We start from the raw sequence: 25,106 nt of genomic DNA on the forward strand, positions 1-25,106 counted from the left end.
GCAGTATTTGATTCATTTCCCTCAACTTATCTATAAGTGGTTAGGCCACTAAGTGATTTTCCCTTGGCTAATCCTATAGTCACTCAACAAGTTTTGACAATTTCTTAAGTGTCTCCTTAACCACGAACTCGGTCCGTTCTTTACATATATTTTTTCATTCACCATCTCCCTTTCTGAACATCCTTATACTCATAATTTTAAATTTTTAATCACATATTTGGGTGGTCAGTTACCAATACAGATTCCTTTTTTCCACCTTGGCTTATAAGGTAGCCATCCTGCTTACCACCCTAATACCCCTTAGTTTTACCTTCCTTGGCGAACATAACAAACCTGATTAGTCCTTGGTAGACTTTATTTTCTTACTTCAGTCCTATGAGATCTCATTTCATTATACATCTAGGTTGCAATGTTGTTTGGGTTACTTCATTGTGGGTCGCCCTAACAGCGATACCTTTCTTGTAAGGCACATGTCTGTCTGTTGTGGACCGCTTTGGTCAACTGTATTCAACCGGCTATTATCTGAGTGACCCTTTGAGTTTACTATTTCTTTCACGGGATGGTTCCCTACAAAACTAGCTCTTTGACTGGTACTTTCTCGATAGTTTCCCCTTAAAGAGGAATAATCTTGACAGGAATATCTGTCACTCAGTTTATCCTTTCTAATATCTGTTTTTATCAAAGGGGTTCTAACTAACCCGTTTTCATTGATTTGTCTATCTGGTGTATCGCCAATCAATCCTCCCTGCATAAATTTGGCTTAAACAAGTCTTATATCGGGAGGGAGTCTCCCAATAATCTTTCAAGGTTTTCCTCTAACATCTAGTGCCTCTTTGAGATCTTTTTTGGCGACTCTTAATGGCGGATCCTTAACCATGATCTATGAATAAGTCCTCTTCCCTTTCCTATTTACAAGGCATTACTGGCTTGTCAGAATTACCTCTACCTACATATGAGTCTTCTTTCATAAGTCCGCAAGTAAGAATCTACAAGGATTACCTCTCAGGGATATAATTGCATAGAAATCAGCAAAGACAGCTATTGAAAAAAGAATCCGCGAGTATAATCCACCACAATGTCAAATGTCTATAAATTTGTATTTCTGATTATACGTCTAAGAAATCTTGTAAGTGGAAGCCTTATATGTGCAAGATTGTGTATAGTCCGAAAGTGAAACCTCTTGTTTTCAAGTCTTCTGTAATATATCTAATGTAGTCGAGCAGGTGACCGCCTATAAACGTGTTATCGTTTATAATATAAATATCATACAAAAAATATATTGAATTAAATCGATGATGTCTCTAAGCGTACGGGTCAAATTGTAATATAGTAAAGTTTACAAAAAAACACTAGTAAGTATCCCAAGGATCGTACCCAAGGGATTGCAAATTGGAGAAACTCTGATTAAATTAATTACAGAAAATAATTACTAATCTAATTGAGTCACAAATTAGTAGTGTGAATCCAAATTAAAGTATTTATTAAACTAATTAAATTAATTGACCGAATGGACTTTCCTATTCCTAGTGTCGACAATGCGAGCCTCTAGCCTATGATCGATTAAATATCTAATTATCTAATTAAATAATTAATTATCATCGATTGAGTTATTTATAACCCTTAGCTAAGAATACTCTTCTGATCCCATCTTCATTAAGGATTACAACCTAAGTCACCCTTTCGGTCTTTTCCCAGGCAAACGAATACCCTTCCAGTCCCACCGCTTTGTACAAATTATATATGACAGGATACCTTTCTGGTCTCATCTGTCTCGATATTCTACTAGGGGTGCCACTCCCTAATATACTAAGTACTCTTCAATAAACAACAAATTCTAGATAAATAATTACTTAACAGATAAATCAGTTTAATAACTGAATCATGCAAGATATAAGTAAGCACAACAATCTATTCTAATATCCATACAAGTAATTAGCCAATTCAACGAAATATAAATAAAATAATAGAATAGAAGAGTAAGGAGAATACTCATGAATATATATTGAAGCACAATTTTGGAGCAATCTCTGCTCGTAATTGTCTTCACGCTGGAATAGAAAATTTGACTTCACAAACATGAAAAGAAAAGAAAACTGAATAGGAAAAAACTGTCTATCTAAGTCTACCCACAATTCTAGTGACCTTAAGGTTTTTAAATAGGCAATGAGCTCCTTGATGACCACTCAACCCTATATACATTTAGATACCAATTCATTCAATATTCTGATAAATGCTAGGGTCCAAATATGGAAATATCCCAAGAGTGTCATCCAAGGATTCAATTCATTTTTGGCTTGCCATTGTTGTGTCGTTGAGATGTAGGAAGACTCCTCGTCACGACGTCGCCACCATGACATCAACTACTTTTCCAGCCTTGGCAACTTTGTTATTCTACTAGTATAACACTCATACCTGACCCGTTCTCCAAGTCCGGGTCCCGGATGATACAAATTTTGAGTAATTGATTATCCTTAATTAATTTATATTAGAAAACAACTTAACAATACACAATAGTTTATACTGGTACATACATCTTTTGAAATCACTGCTAGCCAACTACATTTAAAATTATGACTGTAAAACTCTAAGGATTTATAACTAGGCTAAAATCCTGAGGCATAGCCTATGGGTGCCCTCCTCTATATGTTGCAACTACCACTCCCTTTTCTCTAGGTTGGCGAAGTCTGGCTCAACCCTCTACTCGTTTTCTAATGGTAATTTTATCCTATAACTATGCAAACCATTTATAAGATCAATAGATCTTAGTGAGATTCTACATAACGAGCACATATCAAAATTCAAAACTAGGAGATTGAAGGTTTAAAATAATGTTCCACTCCTTGGTCGACCTTGACATTTAGCAGATTATATCAATAAAGCCTTTAGCTTTTCCTTTTTCCCTACAGCCTACAATTGGTTGACTTCTCCTCTATATGTAGTATACACCTATTTCCATCAGAGTAAGGGTTCTCTAGGAACATGGATTTGAATGCTCCTTGTCCAAAATATCATTCCCTCACAACCATAAATGGGAGTCCCAATGTCAGTCGTTAATTGTCTGACCTATATTTCCTCAGATTTCAAACATAGAGGCGGATCCTCATGGACAGAGTCGAATCTGTAACTAAGTATAGTCACTGACTATCATTTCCAAAACTAAGTAAATATTTTCATGTAGTAAAGTTACCTTGTAAAATTGTTGTATCTTAATTTAAGGGTTTATAATTGTATTAAATTTTAGAAATAGGTGAAGTCAATTAGCTAACCGAGTTAAATAATATTTGTATTACATGAATATGATATGTGAAACTTTGTAACAAATGTGTTAGTTAAATTCGATTATGGAACATAACACCCTATAGTCCAAATCCGACGATCCGGTCGGGTATGGGTGTTACAATTCAAACCCACACTTGAAGCAATTCTTGGTAAGAGAATAGTAGAGAAGATCATATGGTCAAAAGCCAGGAACGACAAGGATCTGTCTATCCAAAAACACAAGTATGATTTTTATCTAGGGTTTATTGCTATAAATATCACAAACCGAGTCAATTTTAAAATTTTTATTTTTCACTGTGTAAGAAACTCGTTTTCAAGCCAGATTTTTTTGACATATATTTATATTCATATACATACAGAATGCATGATTGAGTATCAAGGTAAGCTTATGATTGTCGTATGAATTTATTTGTATTGAATGATATTGAATATCGAGAATTTAGACCGACTTGAAAATAATAGAAACCAGCATATTATAACTTGTTAAATGATTTGTAATATGGTTAATGATGGAAATTGGAATGGATTTATGATATTTAATATGAATTGATATGTAAATTGGTTATTAAAAGACCTCAGATTGTCAAAAGAGCTTTCATAAGTTCATTTTAATCTCGAAATTGATTATATAGTTGGTGCTAATGATGTTTTAAACTCGTTCATTTGTATAAACGGTTATATTGAATTGGGATTGATTGTAGTTGCTTTGATAACGAATGTGGCATCCTGTAGCTCAAACCTGGCAACCAAGTCAGGAATAGGCTGTTATATTAAAAAAACAACACAACTTCAATTTTTTGACCATAACTTGAGCTACAGAACTCTGTTTTGAGCCTATAATATACTAATTCGAAGGGAATTTAAAGATATAAATATAATTATTTTACAAATCAAGCTGAAAAAACAAATGTTAGGAAGGCATCCAAAAATGGCCTGAAAGTTTGATGCAAAAATTGCCAAGAAACCTAGAAACATTCTATTTTATTTAATTAGGGGAACTTTTGTTTTTTTTTTCATTATATTATTTTCGCTATAAATAGACATTATTAGGTTTATACTTAGACTTATACATAGCCCTCTTAGTTTTTATTTTTTATTTTTTATTTTTATTTTTATGGGTTTTTAAACCCTCTTTTCTAGACGAAGGTTAATCGAAGTTTGATTCAATAAATTCATGAGACTTAATTTGCGCTTTAATTCTTCTTTCTTATTTGGTATTCATGCATTTTTTTTTTGTTATAATTACAATTGCTCAAATTTGTTAAATATTTTGCCGGTATTTGATAGCTTAGAATGGCTACCTTTTCCATTAGAATAATTAAATTTGTAATTGCTTAATTCATTATTGTACTAGTGTCGAACTGCATAACTTGTTTATGTTGTAGTTCACAATTATGTGGTGTAGATGTGTGATCTAGCTTAAATGAACTCCGTTCAAGTGAGTTTATTGGTTAGATTTAGGTCTCTCTAGTTCTTAATGTTGTCGGTGAGTGAAATCTTGGACATTTAATTACAAGGTTATTTATTAGTTAAGTAATTTCAAACGAGTTGCCTCTTGGTTACCGAACAAGTAAGGAAAGATTGGTTGTCTGTCATTGAGTCAGCAACTAGAATTAATTTATTAAATGCATTAAAGTTATCCTTGCATCGATGATCGAACTATGAATCAAACAAAGATTTTACCTTTGGCTAAAGTTTTATCTCATTGATTTTATTTTATTTTATGATTTCTTTTTTACTTTGTTTAATTTTAATTTTAAACCTCATTATTTTTATTTTTATTTTTATTTATTTGTTTATTAAAGAAATAAAATTATCACCGGTCTCTCTGGAATGATCCTACTTACCGCTTTCTATTAATTTTATAATTTCAAGTAGGTTTTATTTTTGTAGGTTTGACACACACATACACACACATATATAATAATTTTCACCAAGTTGGTGTCATGAATTAATTCACTGGGAGAAATTACAAAATAAATACAAAAAAAATTATGGATTAATAGTATAAAAGGCCCTCGAAGAATTTCAAAAAAAAAATCAATTAAGCCTCTTTCAACTTTTTGCTCCCAATTGAGCCCTAAAACTAACAATTTTGATCAATGAGACTCTTTGATCAACGTTAACAATTAGAAACTAACAACAACATTGATGTGGCTGTTAAAAATATTCATTTTTTTTCAAAAAATTTTAAAAAATATTTTTAAAATTATTTTAAAAATTTAAATTCACAATGAATCTAAATAAATTGTTCATGTTCATTTGAATCTAAACATGCATTTGTTTAAGTTCAATATAAAATTATAAAAAAATCATTATAAGTATAAAAAAACTATAAAATTATAAAATATCAAAGAAGGTATCATTTATTTTTATGAAGCAATTCGTAGTACGAGAATAGCGGAGAAGATCATCTGGTCGAAGGCCAGGAACGACAAGGATCTGTCTATCCAAAAACACAGGTATGATTTTGATCTAGGGTTTATTGCTATAAATATCACAAACCGAGTCAGTTTTCAAATTTTTATTTTTCGCTGCGCAAGAAAAACGTTTTCAAACCAGATTTTTTCGAACATATATTTATATTCATATACATATAGAATGCATGATTGAGTATCAAAGTAAGCTTATGCTTGTCATATGAATTTATCTATATTGAATGATATTGAATATCGAGAATTTAGACTGAATTGAAAATAATAAAAACAAGCATATTATAACTTGTTAAATGATTTGTAATATGATTGATGATGGAAATTGGAATGGATTTATGATAATGACTATGAATTTATATGTGAATTGGTTATTAAAACAATATGAGATCATCATATGTTATTCGATTTATAATATGAAATTGAAACTTTGGTTACCCTATTAACTATTTGGACAGATTCAGATATAGTTGGCATGCCATGAGGCCAAGTATAATGATTAGAACCCATCACTTCCGAGCAATTCAAGGAGGTATAATGAACATATGCTAGCAACCATCGTTTTTGGGAAACCCAAGATAACAAAGTAATCAGATAGTGAAAACCATTGTTTTTAGGCAACCCGAGATGGTAAGATATATTAATTGTGAAAGCCATCGTTGCTGGAAAACCCAGGGTGGTAATATGTACATGTTCTACTAGTCATCATTCTCTGGCGACCCGAGATAACAGAGTAATAGATCCAGGTATCCGTATTAAGTCCGTGTCGAGTTAATAGGTTTAATAAAACGTGATTTGGTTATGTTATAATTGAAATGAAATGTGATTGAAATTGATATTATATATATATGGAATGTGATATGCGACAGCATGTTAAAGATTGTGTGAATCAGTTTATATGAGCCCTAAGGGTCGATATGGAAATGAGACGAATCAATAGATTTGAAAATGAAATGAGGTAACAAAAGAATAGGTAACAAGCATTGAATTGAAAGATGAATATGTTCTTGATAATTAGAAGCATGGCATGGTATAGCTATATTGACTGCTAATTGAAATAGTATCCATAATGAATTGCCAGTTGAGATTGTGTAGTTGTTCGTATATGAAACATGTGAAAGTGAATTAAATAAGTATTACTAAATCATGTTTTGAATCGTATTAGTTTACAATCATGCTAATGTTAGTGACTTGAATCATGAAACTACCACTGAGTTTTATCTCTCAACGTACGATATGTTTATTCCATGTGCATGTTATAGTAGATTTTGAAGTCTCGAAACGTGATTCAGCATCCAATCAACAGTCCTTGACTCAGCAATGTTTGTATAGTCCCTTTTTGTTTTGATATATGGCATGTACCTAGGTGTTGAGTCGATTTTGTATAATATAGGATCATGTTGATAATTAAGTTAGTAATGACCAATTGGATATGGTCAAATGATATTTTATAGGTTATAATTTGAGATGGTTGAAGTTGGAATGAACTTGATATGCAAATATGATAGTAGGTTGGATGTATAAATTGGTAACAATTGGTTTTGAGTTGTGAAATGTCGATTGGGCAATTTCGTTAGAAATGAGATATCAATAGTAGTGTTTATAGTTATTTGAAATATATATTATGCTCAAGTGGTTTAAATATGTAACAAGTTATTTTGGCTGGTTTAATATGAATAGACACTGTCGAAACCATGTTTTTGTATGTAAAACAAAAATTTGGCAGTCGACTTAAGAATGAAATGAAAATTGGAGTCGCCACCGATCTTTTATTAAGGTGTGACCATTTCACCATTAAAAATGATTTTTTTGGTCTACGAATTTCGAGAAAATAGGCTTGGGAGTCGATTACGCACGAGGAAGGGTTAGCACCCTCGTAACGTCCAAAATTGGTACCGAATCGATTGTTTAATGTCTTAATGTCAAATTTTTGAAAAGATTTTAAAATACGATCCTTTGAAGTTTAAATTTGAATAAACCAAATTGAATGATAAGACACACTCATTTCGAAGAAATAAATTGTCTCACTCTATGAGTTAGGATGCAACAATTCAATCATCAAAATTAAGTATGTCTTTTTAATTTTTAAAATTTAAAATTCATGCATTTTGAGAAGGTTGTTCGGTCATTTAAGTCAAATGAGAAATCAGAATCCAGTAAGTTAGCTTTCGATTTCTCGAAGTTCTTAAACACCAAACATTACCTTTATTTTAAAATCAGGATAACAGAATGTCACATCCAATAAGTTAGGATCCGGCATTTTGAAATCCTAAATGCTTAGTTTTAAAATTGTATGGTTTTGCCAAAATAAACATTCGGCAAATCCGTCGAGAAGAATTGCAGCCCAGTAAGTTAGGGCACAATTCTCTCGAAAATTATGAATACCAGGCCTTTTTGAAAATTATGAAATAGAACGATTTTGACGTTCCAATGAAACACAATTTAAAAGTAAATGCAATATGATTGAGCAGTAATGTAATATGTAAAAGATACAATTTGTGATTTAAATGTGCACTAAGGGATAATAGACAAATAATGAATAAACTCGACAGAAATAGCAATAACAATTTTAATCATATTGTGTAAATACCAATATTAACGATTGAAAATTAGAAGAAATTAATAATCAATTTCAAAAGACACCTTAAGGTAAAAATATAGGCTAAAAATATTATTTCTACAATGGTTTTAAAAAGTAACAATATATGTGAGTTTAGAAATAGATTTAAAATAAAATTAAGAATAATATAAAATAAAATACATTTATTCGAATGAATTTTGAAATGAATATTATAAGATGTATAAGCATGGATCTAGAATAAATATTTCATAAGCATATTGTAAATAATAATATATAATAATATACATTGGAATATTTTGCATAAGTAAAATATATAGAAATTGGTATAAAAGAATATAATTTGGAATCATTGATCGATTATACAAAATAAATTATTATATAAATAACATTAAATAATAAAAATGCATGATAAAATACTAATGTCTCATAATAAGACAACATTTTAAAAATAATATTTGACAAATTTTAAAAACAAATATATGATAATAAATCTAAAATACTAAAAAATGAATTTAATTCACAAATAAAAATACATAAGAAAAATTGAATATCATTATTTACAAAAGATTTAAAATCATAAAATATAATAATAAAATAAATAAATAAATAAAAGGTATAAACAAATAAAAATGTAAGAATAATAGCAGAAAAAATGAGAGACAAAAAAATATTAAAAAGAACAATAAAAATAATAATAAACATAACTAAAAACGATTAAACAAAAATTGAAACATTTGAAGGGTTAAAATTGCAATCGATTCAAAATTAGGGGACTAAAACAGCAAATAAACGCACGAATCTGTGTGCTCAAACCCGTCCGTGAAAACGGCGCCATTCTACCATGGATTTAAATGAAACTAGAATTAAATGTGAGGTAACAATTAAAAAATGAAGAAAAAACTGAATTGAAATGAAAAGCAAATGCGGAGGGGCTTGTTGTGCAATAATCCCATCAAACCCAAAACGCGCGGATCCTTCCCCCGGGTCGGGTCACCGCGCGGGTCAACAGGCCTTTAAACGGCACAATTTCCTTCGTTACATAAAAACAAAACTAAACCCTAAAATTAGCAGCCTATTCTTATTTTGGAGAAAACCTAAAACAAAAATATAAAAAAAAGTCTCACTGAGCCGCTTCATGCCCCGGCCAGTCGGAAGTTCTCTGATCCATCGCCCCAACTCCGATTAAGACGAAGAGGACGATTATTCGGATTCGCCACAAAGGTAAAACGCTTAACTCTCCCTCCATTTCCTTTTCTCAAACAGTGAATAAAAGAAAAGAGCAATCTAAAAGTCGAAAAAGAAAATCAAGAGGAACGAAAAACTCAAAATCACCTTTTTTTGCTTTGAATCTTTTTTTCTATTCAATATTCGTGTAAAAAAAGGGCTTTCCTTCACAGAATTTAGAACGGCTTTTATAGCCGAAAAAAGAAAAACTAATAAAAATCCCAATACCGAAAAACTATTCCCCCCTCCCCCTTAAATTTCTGATATCTGCCCCTTTTTTTTACAACTGCTCTCTATCCTTTTTGGTGCTGCGTTGTTTGTCTCTTGTTTGTTGCAGGTACAGCGTACGGAGGTGCGGATGTGGCGTGCGGAGGCGTGGCTCGTGGGGCACGTAAGGCCGAGGGAAAGCGGCGGCTGAAGCTGAAAGCTGTTGAAGGCTAGGGTTTCAACTTGAATCGGGCCGTGTAAATTGGGTTAGGGTATTAGCTTTTTTGGGTTGTTTGGGCAGTCGGGCTAGCTCTTTTGATTTAGTGGGCTAGGTTAAATTTAAGTTTGGTTGTAATTTTGGGCTAATTTAGACTAGGTGTAATTGGGCATATGCATTTGGGCCTACTTGGATTTAGGCTTGCTGATGTAAAGAACTGGACTATATTTTTTTTTTTGGACTTTTAATTTTGGTTTTGGTTTTTTTTTTTTTTTATTTCTAGTTTGGGCCGGGCAAATTGGGCCTATTACAGACACCATATAGAAATTTTGTAAACAGTATGTCACGTCGCGGCGACAAACCCTTAATGTCGCAAGCTACTCACTGTTTGTTAAAGCTGCAATGCGGTACCCCGGCGTCCTAACTCCAAGCCAGTAATTTTGAATATTTTGCTTTTTATTCCTTAAACAACCTCAGGTTATCAAAAGAGCTTTCGTAAGCTCGTTTTAATCTTGAAGTTGATTATATAGTTGGTGTTAATAATGTTTTAAACTTGTTAGTATGTATAAACAGTTAAATTCAATTGTAATTGATTGTAGTTGCTCCGGAAACCAATGTGGAATCCTATAGCTCAAATCTGGAAACCGGGTCGAGAATGGGTGTTAAATTTTAAAAAAAAGCACAACTTCAATATTTTAGCCAGAATTTGAGCTATAGAACTCTGTTTTGAGCTTATAATATACCAATTCGAAAGGAATTTAAAGATGTAAATATAATTATTGTACGAATCAAGCCTAAAAATGTTAGGAAGGCATCCAAAAATGGCATGAAAGTTTGATGCAAAAATTGCCAAGAAACCTAGAAACATTATCACTGGTCTCTCTGGAATGATCCTACTTGTTGCTTTCTACTAATTTTATAATTTTAAGTAGGTTTTTTTTTTGTAGGTCTCAATAGCCTAAAACACACACACACATTACATATAGCAATTTTCACCAAGTTGGTGTCACGAATTAATTCACTGGGAGAAATTACAAAAATAAATACAATAAAAATATGGATTAATAATATAGAAGGCCCTTGAAAAATTTCAAAAAACAATCAATTAAGCCCCTCTCAACTTTTTGCTCCCAGTTGAGTCCAAAAACTAACAATTTCGACCAATAAAACCCTTTGATCAACATTAACCATTAGAAACTAACGACAACATTGACATGGCTGTTAAAAATATTCAATTTTTTCAAAAAAAAACTTAAAAAATATATTTTTTAAATATTTTAAGTTCAAAATGAACCTAAATAAATTGTGGATCATGTTCATTTGAATCTACACATGCATTTGTTTATAAAAAAATGAAATTATAAAATATCAAATTAGGTATCATTTATTTATGAAAAATTAAATTGGAAACGATGCTTATTTTTACATCATGAAAAAATGATACCTTCTTTGTCGACAACAATTATTCCATGAGATTATATCAAGAAAAAATTACTTTTATAACTTTTAATGATATTTTATATTTTAGAATAAATTTAGACAAATAAGTGACTAGATTCAAATGCACCAAGACAGCTAATGTGTTCAGATTCATTCTAAAATTTACTTTTTTAAATAATTTTTTTTAGTTTTTGAAAAAATTGATTTTTTTAATTTATGTGGTAATGTCAAATCAGCATCGGTTGACTGACTCTGTGGTATTTAACGATCACATCAGTATTGCCGTTAATTTCTAATGGTTAATGTTGATCAAAATTAACCGTTTAAAAACTTAATTTGATGAAAAAAATTGAAAGAGACTTAATATTTTCTTTAATTCTTTGAAAACATTTTATATCACTAAACCTAAAATCATTTAAATTTTGTTTAATTCATTATATTTAACAACAACCTTCTAAATCTAGTATATTATTATTTTTAAGAATTCATTTACACTACATTGTTGCAATATTAATTCAAAATCATTTAAATTTAATTATAGAGTATATATTAATATAAAATAAACAAAACATTTAATTTAATAACACAATAGGGATTCAAGTCACATTTAGATAAATATTTTTTTATACTCAGATATAACATGTTATGAATCAACTAAAAAAATAGTTTATAATGTACATATAGGATAAATTTTAAGATTACACATTAATTTTAATTTAATGTGCAATTTGACATATCAACTTTGATTTGGTGTAATTATACACATGAAACTTTAATTGTAGTTCAAATGTATAAATGAAACTTTAATTTTGATTTTGATTTAATTGTACACATTTAAAAAGACAAATACATCAGTTTACTTATATATTGGATAAATACAACAATTTTTAATGTAATATGTAAACATAAAATGGGTCTATAATAATAATTGTGTAATTGATTTATGAAAATTGAATCAAATAAAATCTCATATATAAAAATGTATAAAATCAAAGTTCATATATAACAATGCACATTTGTTTAATACTTATGTAGAGTTTTAAGATTTATCTCTAATATCTATATATATTGATGGTAAAGTTTACTTAAATATAAATAAATTTATAACATTTTAGTTAGAAAACTAAATCATTTGTGCTGAAATTGCCTAAATTAATTTATTAATTTTGAAAAGAATATAATTTTCTATTTTAGAAAAGAAAAACCCTTGGGCCATTTTGAATTCACATAGATGGCATAGTATCTCAATATTTCATCTTTCTATGTCTCCATCTCTAGAAAAAAAAACAAACACTTGCCTTTCTTCGTTTGTATTGCGATTCAATATAGCCTTTTGAAGTTAACCAAAAGAAAAAGATTTCCGAATTAAAGATAATTTTAGTTCAAAACATAAAGAAAAATATACATTCATTAATCTATACTAACTAAATTAATGGCAATCACATATTGAAACTACAGCTAATTAGTGGCATATCTAGCCTGGCTAGCAGGCCCTTAAAATAGAAAATTATTCATTTAAGTCTTTTAGATATTTTAAAATTTTAAACTAGTAAAGATAAATTTGTACTTTGACCCCTTAAAAATGATAAAATTTTGATTTAATTCTCTAAAAATTAAAAACATATATACTATTAAAAATTACAATTTAATTTTAGCCTCCCTAAAAAAATTCTTACTTCATCCCTGCTGTAGCATCTTTCATTTAACAACTTCATTCAACAATATAAATGTGAATTAATGATTTACAATCCACAAAGGTTTATTGTAAATGAAATAATTTTGTATACTAATAATAAGTGGATGAATTTAATATTTTTATAGTATAAAATTATATTTATACACGATTTGGGTATGTTTAGGGATGATATAATAATACCATATGATATATGTCAAATAACCCGATAATATACATTATAAATATTTTGAAATTTTGAAACTTTTAATAAACGAACCTTGAATTTTGTAATTATGATATAAAATTAATGATTAAATATGTAATTTAATTTTTGAGACATAAAAGAGACATATTTTGAAATCTTGAAATAAACAACTTGAATGAAATTATGAAAGTTTAAGTATCAATTAAACATGCCAAATTACAAAGTTTAAATATAATAAGTTTACTTGCAAATGTTCAAGGAATTATTTTTGTTGATGCCAACCCTTTTAATCACTTTCCATTGAATGTGGAATTAGACACTGAAGTATCTTTTCTGGAGGTTCAACTTAAGTAATAAACATTTATCAAATGTTAGTTTTAGGCTTTATAACATATCAAGAAAAAGCTTTAATTCTTTTAATTATGAAACAAATGTAACAATAAGTACTTACCTCTGAAAGCACACAATCAATATGTAAAATATAGTTGCATTTTTTGCAATAATAAATGTCATGCTCTGGGTTTCTTTGTGTTTTACATGTATCACAATAGCATTCTTCAAAACCGTCTTCATTCACCAAAGTTGTGAGTAGAAGTGGATGCAAATGACGTTTGTGCTTGACGGTGGATGGTAGTGAAATGCATTCAAGATGTATACAAATCTCACACTTGAGGCAACTGAACAACGTGTCATTACAAGCTTCACCACATGCATCATATTGGGGAGATTTATCACCGAAAAAGCCTTTCCCCAAATGTAGAAGATGGTGATCGGCATGGAAATGATGTTTTATCTCACGAAATTGATACTTAACGCATAATAGTGCATTGGGAAATTGCATACTACACAAAAGAACAGTATGCCTTTAACGTCTTCATTGCAGGCTTTGCATGGAGCTCTAGACTCGAATGGGATTGGAAATATGGGAAGAGGATGTTGTGCATGGAACGAGCTTTGAACTTCCTTCGGTATGTGCTTGAGACAAAATTCATGTAGAAAGAACCTTGAACAATAAGTGCAAGCATATATTATACTGCAAAGGCGTTGTCTGCATTCCATGCAAGTCAAATCAAAGTCTGGCTCTGTTTGTAAAATGCCAATCTTGCATCGTGTAATTAGATGGAGGTGACTAAAATGGTTGACTATGGTTTTGACTTTTCTCACTTTTTGGGTTTCATCTTTTGAAGTAGCACATTTGTTGTCAAGGTTGAATAAACAAAGTTTACAGATATGACGTGAACCAATACATAGTTCTTCACATCTGTCACACACAAATATTGTTTCTTCTTCATAATCATCATTTCGTATCAATGGGTGAGGATGAAAAGAAACACATAGCATCTGGAAAAAAAAAGAATTTGTTAGAGATAAGGATAATTTATTGTTTCTCCGCTTTCATTTTGGAATTTTAAATATATTATTTCAATTCTACACATTTTCAAATTGTGATATTATTAGTATATTAATAATCTTTGAGAACTAAAATAATACATTATTACATAGATACTAACTATCTCCAATCCCAAACTTCCATCGTCAAAATTCTCTTTTCTTTGAGGATCTAAAAGCATCTCTTTCGAAGGGTCAAGTGCCTAAGCACAAATGTTTAGTTTCATACTTGTACCAAATACAACAAAACCATCATACACTACATCAAAACAGACTTTTAGCGGCGTTTTTAGCGGCGTTTGGATAAAAAACGCCACTAACGATCGATCATTAGCGGCGCATTATGGAAAACGCCGCTGAAAATAAGCATTAGCGGCGTTTTTGAGAAAGCGCTGCAAAAAACCTAAGCCCAACGACGTCGTTTCCTGAGCTTTCAGGGATTTAGCGGCGTTTTTAAGTAAGCACCGCTAATGCTCAGGGCTTTAGCGGCGTTTTTCGGAAAGCGCCCCAAAAAAACCTAAGCCTAACGACGCCGTTTACGAGCTTCGAGGATTTAGCGGCGTTATAAGCGCCGCTAATGCTCAGGGCTTTAGCGACGTTTTTGGGAAAGCGCCGCAAAAAAACCTAAGCCCAACGACGCCGTTTTCTGAGCTTTCGGGGATTTAGCGGCGTTTTTGGGAAAGCGCCGCAAAAAAACCTAAGCCCAACGACGCCGTTTTCCGAGCTTTCGGGATTTAGTGGCGTTTGAAGAAAGCGCCGCTAATGCTCGAGGCTTTAGCGGCGTTTTGGGAAAGCGCCAAAAAAACCTAAGCCCAACGATGCCGTTTTACGGCGTTCAGATTTAGCGGCGTTTTGGAAAAGCGCCGCTAAAAATATTTTATCTTAATTGGTTTATTCATATTAAATAAAATTCAATTTATTTTAATTGAATATTTAAAATCTTCAGAAAAAAATAATGACACGTAGAAATAATTTGACATAAAACACATGGAAAAATTAAAATATTATTATTTAAAATAATTGTAAAAGAGATAATAATAAATTTGTTTAGGGTTTTTGGTTTAGGGTATATGATTTATTTAAGATTTAAGGCCGGTTTAGGAGTTCATATTTTAAGGTTTAGGGAGTATGGGTTTAGGGATTATGGATTAGGGGTTGGGATTTAAGGTTTAGGGGTTAAAGGGTTAAGGGATTAAAAGTTAGGGATTCAGGGGTCGAGTTATGGTTTTGGGTTTAGATTAATTATTTTTTAATTTATATTTTAAATATGTTCTTATATAATTGTAAAAGAGATAATAATAAATTTGTTTAGGGTTTTTAGTTTAGGGTATATGATTAATTTAAGATTTAAAGCCGGTTTAGGGTTCATATTTTAATGTTTAGGGAGTATGGATTTAGGGATTATGAATTAGGGATTATGGTTTAAGGGTTGGGATTTAAGGTTTAGGGGTTAGTGGTTTAGGGGTTTAGGGGTTAGATGTTAGGGGTTAAGAGTTAGGGATTTAAGGTTTAGGGATTCAGGGGTCGAGTTAAGATTTTAAGTTTAGATTAATTATTTTTTTAATTTATATTTTAAATATGTTCTTATGTAATTGTAAAATAGATAATAATAAATCAAATATATTGAAATTATGAGTATAGTTTAAATTATTTAAGAGATATATAATAGATAGATTTTATATGTATTGAATGGTTAATTTAGAGGTTTAAGGTTAAGGTTTACTTGAGATTTGTTAAATGATAAAATTTATAGAATTAATTAATGCTTTTATATTTAAAAAATGTAATCTAAACCATTTGATATATTTAAATATTAGTTTAAATAGAATTAATAAAAAGTTAAAAAAAGTAATAGATTGATATGGATATTTATGTATAATTATTTATTTTGGAGAGGACCAAATTATAAAAAAAATACAAAAATAAAAATGAAATAAACATGATATGGATATATAGGTAATTATTTAATTTAGATAATTCTAACTTAATAATTAATTACAACCATTTTATCATTTGTTTTCTTATTAAAATATACAATATTTATTTTGAGAGTACTTTTTATTTTATTTTATAAAAAATCAAATTATAAAAAACAAAATAAAAAAATTTTAGCATAGCAAAACGGCGTCACTTTGTTCAAAATGAAATAATATTTTGCAGCGTTTTTTATAAAAAAAGCCGCTAAAGGTAAGCAATAGCGGCGGTTTTTATAAAAATGCCGCAAAAAATAAATCAATTTATAAAAAATAAAATAAAAAATTTTTAGCATAGCAAAACGGTGTCATTTTGTTCAAAATGAAATAGTGGCGTTTTTTATAAAAACGCATAAAAAATAAATCAATTTATAAAAAACAAAATAAAAAATTTTTAGAATAGCAAAACGGCGTCGTTTTGTTCAAAATGAAAAAAAATTTGCGATAAAAAACGCCGCTAAAGGTAAGCAATAGCGGCTTTTTTTATAAAAATGCCGCAAAAAATAAATCAATTTATAAAAAATAAAATAAAAAATTTTTAGCATAGCAAAACGGTGTCATTTTGTTCAAAATGAAATAGCGGCGTTTTTTATAAAAACGCCGCAAAAAATAAATCAATTTATAAAAAATAAAATAAAAAATTTTTAGAATAGCAAAACGGCGTCCTTTTGTTCAAAATGAAATAGCGGAGTTTTTTTATAAAAACGCCGCAAAAAAATAAATCAATTTATAAAAAACAAAATAAAAACTTTTTAGAATAGCAAAACGGCGCCGTTTTGTTCAAAATAAAAATATATATATAGCGGCGTTTTTTTAAACGCCTAAAAAATAAATTAATTTATAAAAACAAAATAAAACTTTTAGAATAGCAAAAGCGGCTGTTTTGTTCAAAATAAAATATATATATAGCGTTTTTTTTTAACGCATAAAAAATAAATTAATTTATAAAAAACAAAATAAAAACTTTTTAGAATAGCAAAACGGCGTCGTTTTGTTCAAAATTAAATTGTGGCGTTTTTTATAAAAGCGCAACTAAAGATAAGCAATAGCGGCATTTTTTTAAAAACGCCATAAAAAATAAATCAATTTATAAAACATAAAATAAAAACTTTTTAAAATAACAAAACGACCTCGTTTTGTTCAAAATGAAAAAAAATAATCAATAGCATAAAAACACCGCAAAAAAAATTTTCAATTTATAAAAATAGCTGTAAAACTCCCCCCCCCCCCTCTGAAATCCCAACTTTCCCCCCTAAAATCCCTAATTTCCCACATCCAAGAAAAAAAACGATGACAAGAGGAATGCTAATTTTATGGATGAAGCTTTTTCTTTTCTCCAGCTTGGTTGGCTCAATGCAATTAGAGAATGGCAAGAGGAGTTGGTTGGCAACATGAGCTCTAGAGAATTTGTACCAGAGATCTCTTACGCAGTCGTATCTTCGTCTTTACCCCAAGGGGAGAGGTATGATAATTCGTAAACCATAATTTGGGCTTTTATTTCTGCTAAAATATTACCATAATTTTGTGGGAACTACTGCTCTGATAAATATTTCTTGCGATGGGAAGATTAAAAATTTGCCTAGAGGGGCTACTGTTATTGATTATGCCTACATGATACACACCGACATTGGAAACAAAATGGTGGCGGCGAAGGTACTTTTGTATTGCATGTTGCTAATTTCCAATTCTAGTGTCAGCCTACAACAAATGCCACCAATTTAATGCTTGACTTTCTCATTGCAGGTCAATGGTAATCTTGTTTCTCCCACGCATGTGCTTGCCAATGCAGAAGTTGTGGAGATTATTACCTATAACGTTAGTATATATTGACCGTGGTTCAATGTCCATTTTACTGAGCTTATAGTAGAACATGCTTCTATGATAATATTTAAATTGTGGGACAACTCGTATTTCATATGCTCGATGATAAATAGATAAATATATGTGTATCTATATTTGTGTTTCTTTTCTTTCAAAAATTCGAAACTAGCAGTTAGAACACCGAATTCAGAGTAGCGTTATAGGTCATTAGACCTAATATTGAAGAGATATTTACTATTTTGTCAGCTATGACAGAGGAGAAGACTTGTGTTACTGATTGAACTACTTACAAAACTATAGTCATTGCTGTCAAATATTCTTATCTGCCTTCTCGGTTGCCCGCTATTCTAAATTGACCATGTTACAGTATTGACATTATAGTTCATTTGTGCACAAGCAATAGCCCTGGTTCCTTTGTAATGTACATCTTTGCCTCTTGTTCCAGGCACTCTCAAGCAAATCAGCTTTTTAAAGGCATAAACAGTGGTTGCAACTTGCTAAAACAAGTAGTGCCAGGCGCAAAATCATTAACATGGGTTGAATTACATGGAGTATGAAACTGTGAATTATATATATATATATATATATATATATTATTCTTTAATCATTGAGTCTCTGACTGTCTAAATTACTAATAATTAGTTCTTGAGGGAGCAATGGGGGGAATGTTGTAGAAAAAGAAAAACAAAACAAAAAGGCCTTAGATCTCAAAGGGATTTTGTTCCTTCCTTTTTACTCTTGGTTTTTTATTCTCCGAGTCTACTCTTTTTTTTTTTTCACTTTCTGCCTGTCAATCAGTGGGAAACAACCTGAGAACATTAAAAATAAATTAAAATTTCGATGTCATTGGTATATATATGAAATTGCAGGTTTTCTCCAGTTTATTTTGCTGACACTATGCGTAGACAATGTAGAATCTGGTTCTATTAGCATAGAAACTATGTTTTTCAGGTTTATCCACTTGAGAGTGTAGGGTTTAAAACTAGTAATACCCTTGAAAGAATGTTGTGCCGACCATAGTTTATTTCCCACTTGAGGACTTGAAAATTTTGTATGCTCAGCCACAAATAAATTAGCTTGTTTATATTTCAACAGTCAGAAAGACTAGGCCCCATCTTTTGGCAGAATGATAAAAAACAAAAAACAAAAAGGAGAGACAAAAGAGAAGAAGGGATTTTTGGAGAAAATCAAGGAGAAAATTCCTGGTTACCTCTCCAAAACAGAGGACGAGAAGGAAAAAGGGACCACTGCTCCCCATTAATGAATCAATATAATGCATTTCAAGTAAAAGATGTCTATGAGATTGTGTGGTTTATTAATTTGTTGGAACTGTTTGTTCTCTGTTTTTCTTTTTGGGGTTGCATACATCATATAAATTTCTGCGTCTGTTTACCTGATTGTAAGTAAAAAAATAAAAGGGTATGTATATTTAATGTTTTAATGTTATTATAGTAATTAGCTTGTTTAAATCTATGATGTTAGGGCCTTCACTAATTTTCTATTTGCCTATTAATGTGCAGGAGCTGCAACAATATATTTTTTGATGCATTTAGTTGGTTTGCAGTTTATGGTTAAATAGTAGAAGAGATAAGCATAGAGAAATGGTCGATCACCCACACTAATTTCCTATCCTGGACAGTCTTCTTCATCTGTTAGTAGCCATTGTTTTGACAATCATGGTATAAGAGGATCACCCACATCAACAGTCATTGGACCTTCCAAGCATCGGCATTCAACTCTTGGGGATCCCAATTTTGTGGAGAATTACTTCAAGGTATTGAATAGATTAAAGATTTCCTTTTCTCACATTGTTGTGCGATATTTGATTAGTTCTTATAATCCTTTGCGATATTTGCTTCAAGCCAATTGTTCTGCCCCCCTCAATTACTAGGAATGTTAAACCTTTATGTGGCTAATTGTTTGAGTATGCCTTATTGAGTTAATTACCTTTATGTGTTGATAGTGGGTATGTTTTATTTTATTTTATTTTTGCAGTCTTGATTTGTTTGTAATTGTCGTATCCTTAATTCCTTTTGATATTTTTCTTGAATTTCAGAGTGGGAAAGACATCTTTGATGAATCAGTATCCTTTATTTTGAGATACATGCTTTGTTTTAGCACATTATATTTGATTGTTAGTTGCATTGAAAGACACACAATGACAATTACTAATTTGTTAAGAAAGATGTGATTACTTTGCAAAATTCAATTGTTTAAATTATTTTCATAGCCTACTTTGATTGCTGTTATTTGTGGGAAAATTAGTCTACATTCTTTAAGCTGATCTTAAACTGTTTCCTACATTGTTTCAGCCTTGGGAAGAAAGTTTGCGGGATGCACACGAGTTTGGAAAACTTGGGAAGAAAGTTTGGAATGCCTTCAATGAAACTGGCAGAGCAAAGATGGTGCAGCAGACTGCATTGTATTTTTTATTACCTGGCAATGTGTATGGTCATAGGCAGGTTTAACTAGTCAGTCTGTTTCTCATATGTATTATTTATTTTAGTTTTGATTCTAAATTTTTATTTATACTTTAATATTTACGACAACTTGAGTTCTAACTTTTGGATTTTAATTGTGTTATTAATTTATTATTTTAAATTCTAAAACTAAATTCATTAATTTTTATATTTAGTTTTAAAGTTAAAATTTTCATAGAAAATTTAATTTAAATAATTTTTTATTTATCTTTCAAAGTATATTTAAAGTTCAAATTTAAAAAATAAAATAAAATAAAATATTTATCATAAAAATAAATATTATTTGATTAAAATAATATTTTAAAATGTTATGTTTTTAGTGGTGTTTTTGCAAGAAGCGTCACTAAAGGTTTGTTCTAAAGTGGCGTTTTGATAAAAGCGCCGCTAAAGGTCTTGATCTATAGCAGTGTTTGTAAAAAAAACGCCGCTAAAGGTCTTGATCTACAGTCGCGCTTAAGGAAAAATGCCGCCAAAGAACATGGTCTTTAGCGGCGTTTTTGTTTGTAAACGCTGCAAACGTTTGTGACGTTTTCGTTAGTGGCCTTTTTTGCGGCGCTTGTGGAAGCGCCGCAAATACCTTTAGTGGCGTTAAAAAGCGCCACTAAAGGCCTAAAAAAACGTCGCTAAAGACCTGTTTTGGTGTAGTGATAATAAGTTTAGGATAGTTAACAACATCGGTTTTCTTGTGGTTTAAAACTTACTTAACACTAAGATAGGTGCAACTTAACAAGCAAATACCTCTAAAATAATAACAAAATTAACAAATGTCTTTAAAATAATAACAAAATTAACAATAAAATAAGTTTTATACAATATCTAAACAATAACAACAAAATAGTAGCAACATAATAGTACAATGGTAGCAAAATAGGGAGAAAACAATAAGAAAATAATAATAAAAATAAAAAATAGGTTTTTTTTGTCCTTTAGTGAATTTGGGCCGATCCCCGGGCCAAAAATGTCTTATCCGAGGCCCGGATTGGTTTTTAAACGGGCCTTATTTTTTTGTCCAAGCCCTTTTTTGGGTCTAGGCCGGCCTTCGGGCCAGGCCAGGTGGCCCGGCCCATGAACAGGTCTAGCCGTGTCCCAACCCGTGTGTCCCCCCGTGTAAGTATTCGAAATAGGGTCACACAACCATGTCACAGGCCGTGTAACTCTCCGAGACCGTGTCAACCAACCTTTACCTAAAATTAAAAAGAACACACGGTCGTGTGACAGATCGTGTCCTAGGTCGTTTGCTACCAAAATGACCCCTAATGCAAGCCATCTCACCTTCCATTTCTTAGGCACTAATGTAATAACTCAGTTTAGACCCTAGTCGGACAGTGGTTTCGGGACCACAAATTCGAGTCAAAAAAATATTTTAATATTATTTTTCATGCTTATAGTATGTGAATTGACATGTGTGAAATTTTCGTGATTTAATTTATCCGTTTGTGTGCTTAATTTGCGGAAAAGGCTAAATAGCATAAAAAGTAAAAGTGGCATTCTCATTGTTAATATGTGAATTTGTTATGATTTGATTTATAGGAAGTCCTTAAAAGGTTATTATGTCATTATAAGGCTAGTGGACATTTATGTCCATGATTCAATTGTTTTATATTATTATTTCATTAAGGTTAATTTGGTAAATGAATATTAAATGATAATAAAATAAATAAAACATAAAAAAATTTGCAAGTTCATCTTTCCCATTGCCGAATCTACAAAATAAAAATAAAGAAAAAAATAGCAAGCTAGGTTCGACACTCATTTTGCTTGATTGAGGTATGTAATTTGTTCGGTTTTTGATAATTTTTACGTTTTTGAGGTCGTTGCTTTGTATTTTATCAAGCCCATACTTAAATTTCATAATTTAATGATGAATTTGAGTTATGTCATTGTTGATTTTGTAAGTTTTGTGATGTTAAATGGTAAAGAATGAAAGCTTGATGATAGATAAATATATTTTGTATTGTGATTTTTGATGAATTTGCTTAGTATGGACTAATTTGTGAAAATGAGAAATTGAAGGGTTAAAATGTGAAATAAATGAAATATATGGGCTTATATGAACTATATGAATATTCGGCCAAGCATGGGAAATATGAAATTTTGTGTATTTTGTGATTTTATGAAATAGGGACTAAAATATCAAAAATGTGAATTTTAAGGGCTAAAGTGCAAAATGCCCTAATTATGTGTTCATGGTTTGAATTGAATGAAATGTGTTATTAAATAGCCAAATTTGAATTTATATAGATCAATAACAAAAGAAAACGGAATTAGATCGGGGGAAGTCGAAAGTGGTCGAGTAGTCGATTCCATCCGTTCATCTCCGTCCGAGGTAAGTTCGTAAGTGAATAAATGATGTTAAATTGTATGAATTTATTTTGTACATAACCGAATTGAATTTTATGTATGTATAACTACATTGCCGAATTGGATTTAGCATGGAATGATTTGTTACGAGTATGAATCGGTTGAATTACGACGTCCAAATGCCCCGTACGAACCCTAAGATTCCAGTATGTGATTTCGTGTAAGACCACGTCTGGGACGTTGGCATCGATTTGAGATTTTCATGTAAGACCACGTCTGGGACGTTGGCATCGACTTGAGATTTACGTGTAAGACCATGTCTAGGACATTGGCATCATATATGACTTCGTGTAAGACCCTGTCTGGGACAGTGGCATGATATTTGATTATATGTAAGACCACGTCTGGGATGGTGGCATTGTATGAACTGTGGAGCTATCCGAATATTCTTAATAATTCTGAATGGTTCAATGGGCAATGTCGAGTTAAGATTGAATGTGAAATCGAGCTAAATGGTTCAGGTACATGAGAAGTTAAATGTTCATGAAAATAAGGTAAGTATAGTACTTGAGATGATGATATAAATATGCATGTTAAAAGAGTGATTTATGTGTACATGAGATGGTTTATATTCGGCCAAGTTGAAATTATAATGCTAATGTTCATTTGATGATTTATTTCCTTATGACTTACTAAGCTATCCAAGCTTACTGTGTTTGTGTTCGATTGATTTTTTATAGATTTTGGAAGCAAGTTACGAGCTCGGGGATCGCCAAGGATCATCATCACACTATCGACTATCATTCGGTACTTTTGAAGTTTTAAACTTTGAACATATGGCATGTATAGGCTAGATTAAATATGTTTGGTTATGAATTTGAATACATATATATAGCCATGCGAAAATGGCTTGATTATAATATTATGGCTTATGTGTATGTGGTATGACTTATACTTATTTTGGAAGTATGATATGTGGTTATTTTGTGTGTTATATGATGACATGATTCGGCGTGAATAAATAGGTAAGAAGACAGAAAGATGAGTATATCATTGATGGTGTAATGGTTATTTGGGTATAATTTGAAATGGTAATTAACTACATGTTCTAAAATAGTTTCGTTTTATCATTTGAGGCTAAATTTAATGACCGAATATAGGGATAACTGATTTGTTGTGTTTATATGTTGGGGCATGATAATTAGCATGCGAATTGGTGTATTTAAAATTGTTGCTTATGTTAAAAAAATTGTTTAACGTGGCTATGGTGTAATGCACATAGGTTGGTAATGTTTACAAATGTATTTGGTTGTATAATGAAGCTTGCTTATTTTTTTTTATTTGTATGCCTAATAAGGTGTGTGAAAAGCTTAACCTAAGTAAATGTGCGCATATGCATAACATACAAATTGCTATTTGCATAAATTAGTTAATGAATTGGGTTAGCCATGATTTGGTATTTGAATTTAGAAAGGCTTTGTTTTAGAGTGCTATGCGTATGTATATATATATCTTATAAAATGATATGTTTGATAATTAGTTAAAGATGTGGATTGTTATGACTTATTATGCATATGTGCATAGTTTATAAAATAGCATGGCTAGAAGTTGCTAATGAAATAAATATATGCAATGGATGATTTGACATAAGCTTAGTAAATATGATGTAATGATATAAGCTTGAATATATTATAAATATTTAAATGGTATGAATATGATAGTAAATAGGTTCGAATAATGGGTTTATAAAGCATGCAATATTTTATTGATGTATGATAGCTTGGTACAAATTTTAAAAAGGTTAAGAGTATTGATTGATTGAATTTGAGTGCCATGATCTTTGGTCATAAGGTTCGGCTATTAGAGTTATATAATATATGTA

General features: G+C 30.7%; 1 long non-coding RNA gene across 2 annotated transcripts; it reads left to right on the forward strand.

Moving 5' to 3' along the window:
• Positions 1 to 17,833: 17,833 nt before the first annotated feature.
• LOC105804639 (uncharacterized) lies at positions 17,834 to 21,012 on the forward strand. Of its 2 annotated transcripts, XR_001137076.2 has the most exons (5): positions 17,834 to 18,084; positions 18,189 to 18,275; positions 18,366 to 18,437; positions 19,964 to 20,217; positions 20,756 to 21,012. It is a non-coding gene; the product is annotated as an uncharacterized LOC105804639 (long non-coding RNA). The 2 variants fall into 2 exon arrangements; XR_008190696.1 differs by having other exon boundaries at positions 17,835 to 18,275.
• Positions 21,013 to 25,106: the final 4,094 nt, after the last annotated feature.

This window comes from Gossypium raimondii, chromosome 11 (assembly GCF_025698545.1).
Source record: "Gossypium raimondii isolate GPD5lz chromosome 11, ASM2569854v1, whole genome shotgun sequence".
Classification (NCBI taxonomy): Eukaryota; Viridiplantae; Streptophyta; class Magnoliopsida; order Malvales; family Malvaceae; genus Gossypium; species Gossypium raimondii.